The sequence below is a fragment of the Candoia aspera genome, chromosome 6 (assembly GCF_035149785.1).
Source record: "Candoia aspera isolate rCanAsp1 chromosome 6, rCanAsp1.hap2, whole genome shotgun sequence".
Lineage (NCBI taxonomy): Eukaryota > Metazoa > Chordata > Lepidosauria > Squamata > Boidae > Candoia > Candoia aspera.
In genome coordinates, this window is record NC_086158.1 from 69,543,575 (window position 1) to 69,562,213 (window position 18,639).

Below are 18,639 nucleotides of genomic sequence, written 5' to 3' on the forward strand. Positions count from 1 at the left end.
AGCCCAACTCACCTCACAGGGTTGTTGTCATGGAGAAAACAGGAGGAGGAAGGAGCTGCCTTGAGTTATTTATAAAAATAATAAAGGCAGGATAAAAATTAAGTTATTGTGCGGTTCAGTTCCCAGAATCCTTCATCCTTGGCTATAGTTTAGAAGTTCAGCACCGCAATTCAGCAACTTCAGTGGTGCAATTGCCTGCTTTTGCTTCTGGTTTAGAAGTCTTTGCCATGGCTGCTTCATGTGCAGCACAGTGGGTCAAGTTCTTCAGAATAAAGAAATATGACTGGATTTTTTAAAAAGATGGAACAGGACAGGGTTTTTAAGGAATACCTTTCCAAAGGGATCTACAATTTATCTCCAAAATATTTATAGGAATTTAAGGATCATGACTAAAAGGCAGAATAGGAGAGATTTTTTATTGAGTGACAGATGATTACATCAGACTAATGAAGAAACCAATTCTGTAAGTCACACAATGTCCTTCCCCTTCCCCCCAAAAAAATTAATGTCAAGTTGGTCAGATCAGAGCAGTTACAGCAAGTACAGACCAGGTTGATCACATAGCCTTGGGTAATTAAGTACTTTTCAGCCAAACCCTAATATAAATTACTGGATTTTTACAAGGATAAAGCTGGATAATACATTTTAATATACTCCAAACCATTATATATGGCAAGAAGGAAGCACCAATGCAATAATAGATTAATAAAGGAGATTGTATTAGTTACTCTAGAATGATTTTGCATATGCATCTCAGTGGATGGAAGCATGTGGTCAACCTTGTGTGAGCATGGTTGGGATTGGATAGTACTTTGGTAAGTAAAAAAAAACATCCTGAAAGAAGTTAATGGTAAATCAGTGTTGCCAAGAAAACTGCATGGTTGTGTCTACACAGTCATCAGAAGCTGAGCTCAACCTGAGGGTCTGTTTACAACTTATTGCATTATTTTGACATGCAAATTATACATTTTCTTCGACAAATTTCTTGAATATAATGTTAAACACCAGGAAATTTGCAAGGAAGAATAAACTACACTGTCAAAGAAGTATATGGCATAGGGTAATATCACAATCTGCACTGTCAAAGTAATGACATGGATTATTCCAGAACATTATAGTCACCAAGAAGAAATGTCGATAATGGGGGCTATAATCAAGTGCAGTAAATTAGAAGTATGCAAAAACTTTACTTGTCACAGAGTTTGGGATAAGGGTGGGAACAGTCAACTTATCTATAAAGTCTTCAAGTCAAGCTAAAAGGAAATGGAATAAAATGGAAGTAGTTCACCATTGCCACCTTCTGGGATGATGATGATGATGATGATGATGATGATGATGATGATGATGATGATGATGATTTTACTTCCTAGTCTAGTCTACAGCCCTGGAATTCCATGATCATCTGCTACCCAGGCCTAACCTTTGCTTAGATTCTAAGCCAGGCCGGTGCTGCCATGTGCTGAAAGGAACTCCTCTATAGAATACTATAAATGCATTTTGGTTATAACTGTAGCCTTTTGATATTATAAACTTGGATGTTTGGATGATATTATGAAGTTGCATTATAGGGCGGGTACTTTAGAAAGATCTTTCCCTTTGTTTCATCTGATCTACAGTCAAATAGTGTTCCCCAATATTTTTTTTCCAGCTTTATGACTCTCTAGGATATGTTCCAGGGTCTTCAACCTTTAGAACCTCACTTATATGACTTTTTTTTTTTTTTAAATGCAATGAATACTCATCTTCCCAAAGTTGTATATTAAATTGTGGGTCTTTTTATGTATTCATTACTTTAAGTTCAAATATTCTGCTATCAGATGTTTCAATATAATCAGTGTTTATACAGCTCTAGTTATGATGGTAAATTTGTACCTCTGCTTTCTAAATCCATTTTTAAGTAATAAAAACTACATATTTACAGGTTCTGAATATCCATAATCCCACAGGACCAATTTTTAAATATGAATTTTCTGCACATCACTTGATGACACTTATACTGTTTAATAAAACAAGACACTGAAAATATTTTCTCCATAAATTTTAATTGCAGCAAACTATTTAGTTTGCTTCAGAGTAAGCTAAGACTCATATAAAGTTGTACACATACGACTTTAAAAATATGTGTTCCCATAGAGAGAAAGCTTAAGCTGATGTTAAAGACTCTTAAATGCCCCCAAAGCACAAATATATTTTAAAAACATTTCATACATACAAAACTAGTAAAATTATTCTACTCATTTTCAGGAAAATGAAAAGCTGTGGTTATGTTATATATTGTATTCCACTCATCAATAATGATCTACAGCAGAATATCTAACCATTCCAGTTTCCAGATTTAAAGAACTTATGGAGAACCTATAGAGTAAAACTTATATAGAGTGTCTAAAATACTTGGAAATGCTCTTTTTAATTGAACAAATATTTCAACAAACTACTGCACTAAAGTTTGATTTGGTCTAGCAATAGCCACCACTTTCTATAGCTTTCACTCTTTTATTTAAAGCATAAGTTATTTTTTTCCACTTTCAAGCCAGTCGATGAAGCTTTATTTAACACCATGTGAAAATTGGTATTCATTTTTGTATGGAAGTATGAATTAAAATGATTCATGTTAAAACTACTTCTGATATGCAATTATAAGAATTATAAATTCATAATAGAAAATTAAAGATCAACAACAAATGGGCAATTCCAGCTTTATCGTCCTCCAGAAAGCATATTGTTCTACTTTTCACAGGATCAATGTATCTTTCACAAGTACTTTTAGGGTTAGGGTAGATGGGATATGGAGATTAACATTATTGGGTCAACTTTCTGGATAAACCAATACCCTTATTCATTTCCTTTGAACATTAGGTAATCAACATCCTACTCTGTTTTGTGAGCCACACTTTTATTGCTTTATTGTAACTTATTTCTGTAATACTTAAGGGTAATGCAGACTCTTACACCATTCTGTGTCTAGATGTTTAATAGCGTATTGTTCATTTAGGAATCCCAATGGAGTTGCAATCTGTCATGTATTGCCAGTATCTGTATGTGTTAATTTCCTATACAAGCCCATCAAGATGATAATGGATAACAGCCAAAAATGAGATCTGCTTTTTATCAACTCCTTCAGTAGTATTTTCTAAGAATGGAACAACTGGATGCATAAAAGCACGAAAAGGTTGTTTCAATAAGCTGTAATGCACAACACTATTAAACAGGTTTTTTTTTAATGTTTTTCAGAACAAAAATGTTCTCCCAAAAGGCTTTTGATCGAAAGGCTATACACAGTACTCTATTAATAATTGTTTTGAAAGAGTATCCATGAGGTTTCTCGTTGTAAAGTACTACCATTCGCAAAGTAGTAATTCTTTGCTGTAGCAACATGATATCAGAAGGTAACAAAGAACTCCTGTGCAAAACCTCACAATTCACACCAGCTCTTTCAGGTTTTAATTCTTTTAAAATGTTGACCTAACTAATCTAGATATTCTTAGTTGCAGAGAGGTTCAGGTTTTTCCTACCAAGGTTAGACAATGAGCTCTGGTTGAAGTAGGAGAAATCGAACCTTGGAAATCAGCTCTTGCCCCATGAACTTCTAATTTTGGAAAGAGGAAAAAAATCATGCTGAGGGGATGGTCCTGAGAAATGACTGGAGATCTGCTGTATCCTAAACCTTCCTGGCTCCCCAGTATGCCCACAAACTAGCATATAAACTGTTTGTCATGGATCTAATGTAAAGATTTCAGAAGGCAGGCCTTCTCTGCTGTGGCTCCCTCCTTATGGAACATTCTCCCCCTTGAAATTAGGCTTGCTCCTTCCCTGCTATCACTTAGGAAATCCCTCAATACCTGGTTATGTTTTCAAGTCTGGGGGTCTTTGGGAATGGAATAAATTCTTAAATGGCTCTATTATGAATGACATTCTTAATCTCTCCGCAGGCTTGGTATATTTTAATTTTTTTTTTGATAATACTCTTTTAATAATTACTTTTATCTTTTTATAATGATTGCTTTTTACTTATTCACTGTTTTTAGTTAATTGCTGTGTGCCACCTGGAGTTGCCTTGTGTGAGATGGGTACCCATATAAATGTGAGCAATAAACAAACAAGCAAGCAAATAAATAAATAAATAAAAATTTATTCCCTCCCATGGGAGAAAGTTCCTTTTAAATTGTAAATTAATAAACCATCAGGGAGAAGATGGTCCTGAGAAATGACTGGAGATCTGCTGTATCCTAAACCTTCCTGGGTCTCCAATATGCCCACAAACTAGCATATAATCTGTTTGTCATGGATCTGATCTAAAGATTTATTCCCTCCCATGGGAGAAAATTCCTTTTAAATTGTAAATTAATAAACCATCAGGGAGAAGAGGGCTTTTGCTCCCTTACTTCCGCTCTGCTCTGGCAATATCAAAGAATACCCAGTAGGACTGTGCTACCTAGGGCTTCAGACTGGCTCTTCTAGCTCAAGGAAAGGTGTTTGAGCTATGATAAATTTAAAAAATCCTTATCAGTGTATGATCTAGCTCTTTCTTTCCAGCATTATCATAGATTTCCAAAGCCTTCCCACCACTCCTCTTACTAGACTACTTCATTTTTTCTGCTGAAATAATACTATGTAGCAGGATACTATACTGTATGTGTGCAGAAATGTTACCATATAGGAAGATCACCTTCATATCCAGATGTTGCACATGTTTTTTTCTTCCTACAACAATACTGAGAAATATCCTCATGGAAGTATATTTCACACTGGTGCAAAGAATACTGCATGACAATCTTCTTCATATTTTTGGCAGCATCCCTAGCCTGGCATTATGTAAGTGGATACTGCATTCTGTTCTGCTTCTCACTTGACAGTGAAGGTTTATGTACATCCAGTGGTCTTTTTTCTCCCCGATAGCAATTTTAAGGGTCCAGATTTCATTTTTGAAAAGAGACTTGGTCTCTCTACAAAAGTATAGCCTTGGTTGTGCTACAGAGCTTTACATCCTTGCAGCCTCTCACCGTCTTACCATGTGGAGGACTCTTTTCTGCATATAAAATAAAGCCTTTGTGGAGACAGCTTGTGCTTTGTGCCTCTGGCTCAATTTCTGTGCCTTTTTCGTGGTCTGATGTTATGTTTCTGTCAAAGAGCACAGTCCTTTCTTGTGGCAATTGCATGATCACAGCCTTTTCTTGTTAAGGCTGCCTCTCTAGGTCATCCATTGGGTTATCTAAATTGATGTCTGATGCCTCGTTGGTACAAGAGTTTTGTTTTTCATCAAAATATGCTACACTGAGTAATTTGACCGTTCTGTGGCAGGATCAAGAAGTCTGCATCCTTTGCAATCCAGCTCATCACTTTCATCCCTTCTGAAGTCTAATTTGCCCTGTTTTTGTTTGGGAAAATAAACTTGTAGCTTGGACCCAAGTACTCTAAAGTACTTAATATTTGGTTTAATTCTACTCCACAGTTTAAATCATGTTACATGTCTGCCTATGGAATGTATTAATTTGTATTAGTTAATCAAGGTGAGCTGCCATTTCCTTCCAAGGCTGACATATGTTTTACTGTGAAGATTTTTCAGTTTCTTAAGTCCTGGCTGTTTCTTTCTAGTGTGTTCGGGCTTTGTTGCCCTCAGCCACTTTGACAGTAACTTTTTTCTGGCTTCACTTTGTTGAACTTGGATGAGCCAGAAACATCTTTGCAAAAGGGATCAGCAACCAGCAGCCCAAGATATTTGCCAAGTTACCTGTTGTTTTTGTTGTTTCATTTTTCCTTTGAAAACAGAAAACAAGGAGATGTTGGGTCTGTAGGCATCATCCAGTTTCTTGATCTCCCACATCTTTCAAGAAATCGACACATGAAAATATATAAATACTTAAATAATAAAGTAATAAAACTGACAGCTCAAATTGACTAACTCCACCACTCCATACCTTCAGGAGGGTGACTGATAGTTGGCTTTCCTGGCAGTAGATGATCTTACCCTTAGATGGGAAGAAGAAAAAGTGGCAGGAACAAACCTCAAGCTACCCTGCTTTACGTTATGGGGAACAGCAACACTGACCCATCTTACTTCTGAAGATGGTAAAGCGGGCGGTGGTGGGCAGCAGTTTTTACATCAACATTCTATCTCAGGAACAGAAGGAAAGTGTATTAATGTTGCTGAAAAGAAAAGCCCACTGCATTAATACTAACTGTGAATTAACTAAGTAGTTAAGTATGGCATCTGTTAAACAAAACTACAAAAAAAATAATTTAATTGATGAATTAAATTAGGAGCCCTACTCTTTTTCAGTGGTTTTAAGAGGGCAAGTTCCAATAATGAATATCACATCTTGCTATTAGACCCCTCCATTCTTTGGAGAAAAATTGAGAAACTGGAATGAGGCTGGCAAGGATAAGTTATATATGTTTGCCCATTTTTTAAAAAATATTTATTTATTTATTTGGCTTGTATGGACACCCAAGTCACAAAACAACTCTGGGCAACTTACAAGCAAATTTTAAAATGATCAGAAAAACAATACACATCAAAATCAACAGATTGACAACCAAGGACACCAATCAATATTCTGTGACACCTCTTACAGTAGAGGTGGGCTCGCACAGCACTCTGCCCCAGTGCCCCACAGGAAAAGCCAGGTCTTCAGTGTCTTATGACAGGCCAGTAGGGTCAGGGCTATTTGAATTTGGGGGGCAAACTGTTCCACAGTGCAGGTGCCGTGACAGAGAAGCTGTACTTCCTGAGTCTCATCAGATGGCATTGTCTGATATTGCAGGCTAACTCTGTCTGCTCATCCCACTCTACCTGGTGGGAAGAGCAGAACTAATGGGAGGCAGGTGATCCTGCAAAGAGCCTGGGCCTATGCTAAGAAGAGCTTTATAGCCATCTTGAATAACACCCAGAAACCTACTGGAAGCCAGTGCAGCTTGGAAAGTAGTGGTGTAACATGAGTGTACTGAGGCACACCCATAACTACCCATGCCACTGCATTTTGAACCAGTTGCAGGTTCCATGTTTCTTCAAGGGCAGTCCAATCTATAGCACATTGCAGTAATCCAAGGGGAAGTAACTAAGGCATGAGTGAATGTGAGCAACAGTTTCCATTCCAGGAATGGGCAAATTGACACCCAACATGAATTTGTGCAAAGGATCTTCTGGTTATGGCTGTCAAATGGACACTCCTCAGCATTTGGTGAGATTGAGATGCCACCGCCACTTGGTATTACTTGGGTTAAGCAGAAGCCTGTTCTTTCCCATCCAAACTCCCACAGCCTACAGACACTAAGAAAGAACCTTGATGGCATCTCTTTTGCTATCAGGGGTGGGGATGTATAAGTGAATATTATCATCGTACTTATGATACCTCACCCCATGCCAGCAGATGGCCTCACCCAGCTGTTTCATGTAGATGTTAAATAGGAGCAGGGAATGTATACAATACTCAGGAATCTCCCAAAGCAGAGGTCCAGGGCATGATCTCTCCTCCCCATCAACACCAATTGGAACTGACCTCAGAAGAAAAACGAGAATCCCTGCAACACCATGCCACCCCCCATCCTACTAAATTGGTGCAGAAGGATACCATGATCAATAATACTGAAAGCTGCTGTGAGATCAAAGAAGGCCAGGATGAATACACCACTGTCATCCAAGCCCTTCAGGTCATTCACAAGTGCAATCAGTTCCATCTCAGTATTATAGCCATGCCTGTTTTCTAATGAATTCATATTCTCCAGACCCTTCTAAGGCTGCAGCCTGACTATCTTGTCCACAACCTTCCATAAAAAGGGAGATTGGGAACTAGATCAAAACTGTCCAGTATTGTTGAGGTGAGTGATGGTTTTCTGAGAAGCAGATGAACCACTACCTCTGTAGGCACAGACAGAAACATTTTATCACTGAAGAATGAATTAACCACTGCCTGGACCCAACCATGTGTCTCCTCCTAGGCAGCCCTGACTAGCCAGAAGGTATATGAATTTAACACAAAGGTGGTCAAGCTCATAGTTCTGAGGACTCTATCCATTTCTTTGGGACCGACAGGTTCAGACTCCTCCCAGAAAATATAACCAGACTATGCTTTAGTCAATTCCACAGTATAATAAATTTCTTCCAGAGTCCAGTTCAGAGATTATCTGAGCTACTTTATCTACCAGATGCCTAGAATGCTCCTCACAGTGGCCCTGCAGATGGTCCTTTGGACCTTCCCTCCCCAGGAGGGCCTAGATAATCCCTAATAGGGCTACTGGCCAGCTATCTGTGGATAAGATGAGCAGAAAAACAATTATGTTTTGCTGCTCAACGTAACTTCTACCGGATGAGTATGCCATTGTCCTCTATGCATGAATGATATCGTCCTGAATGCATCAGTGAGAGAAACAGATACACCAGACCATAATCCTGAGATTATTCCTTACCTCCAGCTACAAAATTTTCAGTACATTCAACCATATGAGGATAAAGTAAAACAGATATAATTTAACTGCCAGATATTTTTATAATACAAGAAACTATTTCTGGAAAAATGCTATTTCCATCCCATACAAGGCTTGGGATAAATTTATCAACTCTGATGGCATTTGAGTCTTGCATGAATATAGCTCAGAACTTCAACTTCTAGAGCTTGATTAGAACTGCTATATATATTACTTTTTGCTGATAGCAAGGAATTTATCTGTCATTGACTGTCATTTGAATGAAAGTCCTCTTATTTCCTAATGGGTCACTTTGGCTGATCTTATATCTAAATATTAACTAATAGGACTATTTTGTATACTACTATTCTGATTGAGAAGAAAGGCTGCTGCTAGAATTAATTTTTTTAAGATATCTTATCTAATATAGACTGTCTGCAAATCTCCTAGGACCATATTTGTACCCTGTGAATAATGGTAATATTAATCAGAACTGACTATGCAGCTGATCACCTTTGCTTATATTTCAATATTAGCAGGGTTTTTTTCCAATACAAAGAGAAACCAGGAGGGATTGAAAATAAATTTAGTAAGAGTAAAATGTATGGAGAAACATTTTCAAATAAATAGGGGTGCTCCTATGCTTGCTAAATGATTAGGATTTTTTGTGGTTTTCTTCAGTCTCTTTTGTAGAAGCCCTAAATATATTGTCAGTTTATTTGTACTTGAGTCTCCCTAAAATCATGGGATGGAGCTGGAAATAAAGTTTAAAGAAATACCAATTAAAGATTTTGGCTAATAGGTGACCTTTTCACTGTTATTGATATAAATATAATAAATTTCTTCCAGAGCTGGAATATGATTCTAGACCTCCTGAGGACAAATCCAGCATTAACCTACTTATCTCATACAGACTGTGAACAGATTATTCTTGAAACCTTGCTTTTTAAAATAATAATTGCTTATGTTATAATTTTCTTAATTCAGTATCATTTTCTTTTTATCAGAAATGTGACACTCTCTTATGTCTGCCATGTAACTGTCATTTAGAAGAGTTGGTTTTTATATTATTACTATAACAAGAAACTGTGGTTTTGTTCCACATCAATGACTTTGAAAATAATCCAACAGTATAATATTGATCCCACCACATTCCTATTGCTTGTTTTTCATTTGCCAAAGAAAAAAAATCCATCACAAGGAAGTGATGGGAGAAATACATTTCTTTCTATGACTAAAGCAGTATGTCTTAAATTTTAAAACTTAAAATAATAATCCAAATCTAAATCATGTTGCACCTTGTAAATAATGCAGTTGACAGAGAGTTCGAGCAAGTTGGATCCTTTTTTACTGTTCTTCCAAAATAAATTGATAAAAGTAACCCTCTTCTGCTGTTCAGAGCCTCTGTTTTTCTTAGCCATATGGAGACTTATATGTCTAATGCCCAATTGAGAATTGACTGCAAGGTCAAATGGACCATCTGCTGAGAGTCAAATGGGAATTGTTCTTACTCATTCATGATTATCCTCAGATCTTCTTACTAAAAAGCAAGGTTAGAGAACCCCTACTTTTCAAACCAAGATGATGAATTTCAATAATTCGTTACCAAAACTATGTTCACTATCAATGGTAGACATATCACTGATTAATTGGATGAATAGTTTCATTGCTGATACTTGGAATATTTACTTCAATATCCAGAATGGCTAAATCTTGACAACAAGTATTTAAGACTTTTAATGGTAATTTGAGTATTAGCACTTTTAAAAATCCAGATAAAGTTGAATTTTTCTTTTCTTCCAATGTGAGAAACAAAAAATGTTTTTGAATCCCAGGTATACATTGGAGCAGTCAAGTTATTCCAGAAGATCTCAAAAATCACTCCCAAATCTCTCCTTATATTTTCTCTTTAGATTTTCCCATTTGCTCTGCCCTCTTTCCGTTCAAAGGACAGCATGAAAGCAAGCAGCTGGTTCATCCTTGCCTTTAGAGAAAAAAAGAAATGTCTATAGTTACGTGCATTAGGGATCCATTAGACCAGCTGCAAAGGATTCATTGATTTCTTCTTCTGGAGGAAATGTGGTATAGCACATAAAATTGAATAGTTTTATCCTTGTAGAAGTCATTGCCATTATTTTCCCACCAATATCATAACTATTAGGGATTGCTAAGAATCATGTTAAAGATTCCTTTGCAAATAATGCTTTGGGGCAATCTGAGAATGTCTCTTAACCTTTCTATGGCCTGCAAGAGTCTTGAAGGATAACTCCAGGGTAATAGCCAAACCAAACTGAAATAAAGACTCCTCTCTATTTCTTGATTTTTCTCCATTCCTCCTCCTTGATTTGGCTCAAATCTTTAAAAAAGTTTAATGGATATTAATGTGTGATGATTATAAAAATCCTAAGAACACTGAATAGGCTTATTCCTGTGGAACATTACTTTCCTGCCTCCTCGGTTCCACTGCGTCACCTGTGCCTCCCAAATCTTCACCTCCTGAGATTGCTTTTTTACAACCCTAGGAATAGGTTACAATACTAAGTGGGGTACTGAAGCTGGAGGGATAGCTGTGGGTATTAAGCATCCTTACTATCTCTCTGCATGGGGATCTCTGCCTTCTGCATTGCTTAAGTATCCATTAGGATACAGCCCATCATTATAGAGACCAAATTTAGTTAATTAAGGTATATTAATTAAAATTTCACTATTCTCTGTAGCTGCTTTAGGCGTATCATAGCATGATTTCTTTTGTATTCCAAATTACTGTGTCAGCCCTTCTTTACTGGCAATCAGCAATTATGGCTTCTCAAGTTATATTTAGAATTATGCTTAACAGGTCCAGAAACATATTCAGTGATATACCAGGTCACTGATTACATTTTCTCCATCTCTCAGTTGATTTTTTAAAATGATTTCATTCCCAAAACTCTATGAGCCATTTATTGAGTGAGTAATTTACATATAAAGATTCTCTCAACTTGAGTTTGACTCATGCCCATAAGTTTACTTGATGACAAATAGTAGTTCACCATTGTTTTCTGGGATTGTTTTCCTTCCCAGCCTAGCTTACTACCCTGTGATTTTCCAATGACCTATCAACCACCATCCAAGCACTAATTCTGCTTAGGTTTTTCAAAATCAGCCAAGGTTGGTTAGCTATTGTTGCCTGCTGTGACTCAGCATGCAGTTAGTGTTTCAACAAGACTCTGCACACCAGTCACATATGCTGTCTCACCACTCTGCTCTTGCTGAGAAGGCAAGCAACCCAAAGCATATATTTGTCAGATTCTGGGTTAAGCACATTAGATAGATATTTTAGAGGTGCTATTAAGTCAGCTACCTGGGGCAGGAGCTCTTAATAGATAACTTGTTTAGTCTGAAAAATTAATGATGAAACCCTCATAGTATCATTGTCCAAAATCCTGAAGTGGATATATTATTTTTTAGGGCTGTGCAAAACATCCAAGTGCAGTGCTTCACATCACAAAGAACCATGTTGTTCATGCATGTGCGGTGGCTTGCAAAAGATGCAGCTGCTTTACTATTGAAAGCTACATTTTGGGAAGCATCTTGTTTGAAAGCTTTTCACAACCTTGCTGTGTAGTTTGGTGAATTGTCACTCTTGGAACCTTAAATCATTTAATAAACATATTGTACTTACCTTTATTTTTGTATTTTCTTTCAGATACATGAAGTGGACACTGCACTTCTAGTTAAATATGAATTGAAAGGAAATCCATCTTTTATAGCATTCCAAATTCAAGGAAACTGAAAGAACAATTAGTTGGAAAGCCACAGAAGACTTTTTTTTTTCTTGAGGATCTTTTTCCTAACCTCATTCTGCTCCAGTGCTTATAAGTTCAGTGTTTTACAATATATGAAACATTTAAAAATTGCTCCAGACTTTAAAAACTGCTCCAGAAATGGGCACTTATTCTATATTATTATTATTATTATTATTATTATTATTATTATTATTATCATCATCATTGCTAATTATAACAGTTTTGTACACCTGGAGATGAAAATAAGTGGACATCATGGGGAAAATACATGGCCTACTCCAATATTATATTAGCATTACTATCTGTCATTTAAGATGACTGGCACTGATGACCAAATAGAAGAAATAATACTGATGTGAATAATCTTAAACAACTACAAGGAAAGCCAATGTTTTAATAGTCACAATACTTTAATCATAAACAGAGAATAATCCCTTTGAAATTCAGCATCATGTCAGAATGAGCCAAAAATGCTCATTTCTGCTCAGAAATGATACTTAGTCATAGTTCTCAGCATGCTCACTAGGATGTGACTTCCACTGAGTTATACATGTGTATTGTGACCTGTAAGTAACACAGCGGGACTTCTGTCCTGGTAAGAGTGTTTATGGCTGCTGCATTAACACTCAGAGAAGGTTTCAGTGAGAAAAGTTAAGACTTGTAGTCCTTCATTTACATACAGGGAGTGGGCAGGTATTAAGTTCAGGTTTAACCCTCCCATTGCGATACTTTAATGATATGTATAAAGCTGGACTACGCCTCTTGTTCATTAATAATGTACATATTTACTGTCATTCCTAAATCCATGTAAGTTTTTTCTCCCAAAAGAATAGATATGTTTCAGTAGTTTTCATCTCAGCAAGATCCACCTCGGTTCTCCCAAAAACCATGTCAAGTTAGACAAATATGCATGCAGTGGAACTCCTCTGCATGCAGTTGCCCTGATCTGATCCAACCACCCTCTGAACAAGGAATACTTCCAGGACGTATTTCGTTCCTGCACACAACAGGTTTTTCACTTCTTTCACAAACAACATTCTCTCTGTGTGTGCTTCCTTACCTAAGGCCCACTTAGGTTGAAATGCATGGGAGATGCTACCTTACACTTTTAGTTTTTTTCTCCAGGAGCTCTAGATAGCTTTTATGAAGGGATGTCCTTTTATTTAATCCCCAGAAAAACCCTGTCGGGTAGGTTGGGCTGAGAGAGGGTTATTGGCCCAAAGTCACCCAGAGAGCTTCCATGCCTAAGGGTACACTTGAACCCAAGTCTCCCTGGTCCAATACCTTACCCCTACTCCACACATGTGCAAGAGCCATAGGCACTGCATTTATTTAGGGTGGTAAACATTATTAATGTTATTAAAAGCAAAAGGCAACTCTGGTTTAACTGTATCAAGGTAATATGCAGGCATCTTTTTAAATGCCTTTACATCAGTGTTACTCAATCTCAGGAACTTTAAGATGGGTGGACTTCAACTTCAGCATGCTGGCTGGGGAATTCTGGAAGTTGAAGCCCACACATCTTAAAGTTCCTGAGATTGAGAAACACTGCCTTTAATACTGAGTGAACAGGTGTGCTTAGGAATTCAGATGCTGCTGTTGGCCTGGTTATGTTGGGTAATATGTGATGCTTTGAATGGATTACAGAATTGAAACCTGGCTAGTATGCATTTCTTTTTCAGACATTTTTGCATGCTGTATACATGCTTCATTCAGTTGTCCTTTAAATGCCAATTAACATCTATTTTTGTTTCTACTTTTATATAATCAAGTTTATCTTTACAGGACAGGGAGATGTATAAAAATAAGTGAGAGTGTATATAAAGATGCTAATGTTTACATGGAAATATGCATTGTACATATAAGAATGATTCACTGAATGTATTTTTGTTTTCTGCCACTCAGAAGTCTTGCACTGCATTCATACACACACACAATTATACATGCACATTCATCCACACACCCATATAGAAGAAAAATGTAGAGTTACTTCTGTGAGTCTAAAATTATAATCATTTTTCAATAAATACACAAATATCTGGAGAGCCACAGAGTCTATATCAGTCTTTTCTAATCTCCTTTGGAATTATTGGAGCTTCAACTCCTTGAATTCCAAATCTTTGTCCATATTGGCTACGAATTCTCAGAATTGCATTTTCTATACATCTGGAGGCTACCAAATTTGGGAAAGCTGATTGCTTATCAGCACTGAAGTCCTCCACAAATTAGTTAATGAGAAAGTCCCATTAAAGAAGCACAATTTAATTCTGAATAAGTATGTCTCTGATGAGGCTAGTAGCTACTAAATCCTAGATTGTACTAACATAACATTGGACTCCAAAGAGTCCATCATGGCAAAGTAGCATGCATATTGTTTCCAATACTCTTTGAAGAATGACACTTTCTCTTCATTTGAACTAGTCACAACATGCAAAAAAGGAGGTCTTCACCGCCTTTTGGTATATTAAACAACATACCTAAACCCAGATAGAGGACATTTCTGGGGCCATCTCACCTTTACAAAGATTGGTCCAGATTGCCTTGGACTATTATCCTGTCTTTATGAAGTGACAGAAGAAAAATTTAAATGTTTTTTTTAATCTGCAGAGTTTCACACAAACCAATGTTCTCATTTTCCTTGTTCAAAATTGCTTTCCTGATCATCTCTGCAGCCCATGTTCACCACTATCCCACAGAATAGCTTAGCACAGAGAATAACACAGAGATTGGAATTTCCAATGTACAGTACCTATGATTTACCAAATTGGCCTGAACAAAAAAGATGAATAATAAATACATTGGAATTATCTGAATTGGTTCCTAATTTCATTTTCTGCCTCAGCTTCTCATCCTGCTCTGAAAGCTGCCTTCAAGCTCATTCTTTGGCACTGTTTGATGGATATTCTTCCCATGGATTTTAATAGAATGTACAAGAAAAATTATTTAGAATTATGGCTTAAATTCACTATTCCTTTGATAATGCAATAACTAACCAATCAAGCAAAACTCCTTTGGTTTAATTCTTATATATTTATGAGTCTGCCATACTCTATGTATTGCATCAGTTTTTGAAAGTTCTTTTGCTCAAGTTTGTTTGCTAAATAAACTTTAAAAGGATGGATGGATGGATCGATGGATGGATGTGTGTGTGTGTGTGTGTTGACACAATTTAGAGCTCTCAGGTTGCTCTTTAGAGATATAGAGGGCTCTTGTCTGTCCAGAGAGATAAAGGTATGCATTTGTAATTGTGCCTTTGCTATATATTAATGGGGACACCACCACTTTGGAAGAGCTGTAGGTACACATCAGAACTCTTGGCACAGATTTCTAGAATATATCTAATTTAGGTACAATCCCTTGCATGTTTGCCCTGAAATAAGTCCCACTGCACTCAGTAAGGTTTGCTCCTATGTTAGTGTGTATAAATTTGTAGCCTTAACTTAAACAGTTCTGAATCTTTCAGATGATATTGCTTATCATGGCAAAATAAAACATCCTGTGCTGTTCTGATATACTTTGCTTTCAGATATTAGATGCAACTTATTTGTGCATTGTCTACAAAAGTTTAGCACTAGCTGTACTTCACTGATGATGCATATCCAGTATTTGGGGAGAAGAGGAATTAGTGACTTCAGTGATTGGAACATACCAATTTATCTACTTAAATAGTGTGCAGTCTTAATGGAGCTTTCTTGCCATTTCAATAAATAGGAAGGCCTCACACAAGCCGAACCTATTTGAAGAGGAATGTAAGCATAAAAAATCTAATACATGTTAACACTTCCAACTGTGGTAGAGAAGAATTCTCCACAGATCACTTTCAGTCTCAGCATATGTACTATACATCCCATGATCTGAGACTATGTCTGAACTTCCTCACAGTTATATATCATTTCAATGACTGATATAGGAAAATAGCTGACATAGGAATGGAGAAAATGAATACATGTAAGTATCTTGTATTGTGATTCCAGAATTTCAGAAAAGCCTTAACAAATATGTCACACTGACAGCTATGTAGTACGTAGCTGGTATTCACTAGTTCCAGGAGACACATATTTCTGGGTCATTTTTACCATCAGGTCTAAACTTAAAATCCATGTGAATTGCTGCTTAATTTATCAGTGACTGTGCATTATGTATTTTATGCTTATGCCTGTTGTTCAAGCTGTTGAAGGACTATAGCTATTATTTTAAAATATTCAGCTCACTTAATATCTTTGTATTTCTCTGAGTGCCTTACATGGCTTATTAACATTACATACCTGTTGTGTAGGAAATGTATCTGAAAGTTATTTTTGGTTAATAGGTGCCAAATCATCATGCATCAGTAAAGTTATTATGGAACTTATAGTGCAGAATATGTTTCTCAACAGTAATGGATTTAGTTTAGACTCAGGAAATCATTCTGTGAATATGTATAGTATATCTACATATTAATTGTACAGTTGAAACATTTACTGTAAATGTTTATATAAATTAAATGCATATACAATATTTTTTTTCATGGTAAATATGCCATTGTTATTTTTAATGTAATCTCATAATAATCATGTCCTAAATACTTAAGTTCCATGCTAAAGAGATATTAATAAGCCTAAAGTAGGTTCGTATGTACAAAATTTTACACATATTTTTGTATTGTGATTCATATGCTATATAACAGAGACTTTCTATTCATTTGTAAAGTACATAAATTATTGTAAACTTTTAATTAAAATAAGTCTTTTAAAATTGTAATTAGTTCAGTATGTTTTTTCTCTACACAGAATAGGAAAAAATATCTGAAGCAATGCTATGCTGAGTGGCAATACTTTATTTTTTAAATTAAATTCATGGGAACCTGTGGAGATTTTTTGCACATATCAAAAAAAAAACTTTAGGTGGATCCAAACTAAGCTTCTGCCATCAGGATCAACTGTAAGAAGCCAAGTTTGTTGCCCTAAAGCTTATGGTTAAGGGTGGGGGGAGGGGAGAGACGATTTATATGTTTTATTTACAGGTGATGTTAAGAATATGATTTTCTCCTTCATTATGAAACTCCTAATTTGCATAGTCTATAGAAGCATCTACTTTTATATAAATTCTGACCTAAATTACAATTAACAAAATGAACCTGCTAACTCAGACTAATACAACAAACTTTTTAAATACTTGGATACTTTAAATGTTTCTTTGGGAATAGTGATATGATGGTGATGGTGATGGTGATGGTGATGGTGATGAAGATGATGTGGTGCTCTGGGACTTTAGAATTCATACAGACAAGCACCTGCTACACAACAGCCCAGACTTAACAATTGTTGATAAGAAAGACAAAAAAGACTGTATAGTGAACATAGCAATACCTTGGAGACAGCAAAATAGAAGAGAAAGAACTGAAGAAAATCACAAAATACAAAGATCTGCAAATAAAGCAGAACGACTGTGGCAAAAGAAAGCAAAGATAGTACCAATAGTAATGGGCACCTTGGGTGCAATTCCAAAACATCTGGAGCACCACTGGAACACCATCGGCATTGACAAAATCACCATCAGTCAATTGCAAAAGGCAGCTTTACTTGGAACAGCTTACATCCTGAGATGATACCTTTAACATCATCAAACAACAACATCTGCCTATTCCAGATCCTTGGGAAGGACTCGATGAGTGGATAAAAATGCCAAATCCAGTCTAAATATCTGGATGACTGTGCAACCAACCATAATATTAGCAGAAACTAAATTACAACGATGCTGAAAGTATAATTATAATTTTTGTCTTACTAGCTTTCCCTGTAGAAAAATTGGATAAAAATTAAGGGAAGATGGAACAAAAAACAGAGCAAAGAAGCACATATTTATTAATAGGGGTATTTATTTCAAATTCAGAGATTTTAGGACAATAGAATTGAGGTGTATCAAAGTTTACAGACTTAAGAATATGCAAGTAGGTTTATAATGTTTAGTAAGCCAATATATTCGGTATATTTTGCCAAAAGAATACTTTTATTACACACCTTTGGGTAGCATGTTATGTCTTTTCATAGGATGAAAGCAAATCAAATCTATTTTATCCCTATTTAACAGTTAATCCAGTAATAATAGTTTAATAATAGCTGTCACTACATCTTACTAGCATTTGCTTTTCTCTGAGATCACCACAGAGACAGCAACAGCAAAGTGGAGTTGAATCAACCCCACCCAAGAGGAAAAGCATTGTAAGTGACAGCAATGGAAATTCTCCTGTAGGTGGGCTCCCGCCGGGATGTCCTTCTAATGAACTTCTCTGACGCTTGTGTTTCAGTACCATATATCTTGGACAGCTCCCTGCCAGCCCCGCTCAAGCGAGGTACCATTGGCGTTATACCCGCAGCCTAACGAATCACCGAACGTTAGGAAAAGTGGGGCTGAACCCCTGCCTTTCCGTGACCCTCCCTTCCCCACTTGGTGCTAATTCTCCGGCTTCAGTCCA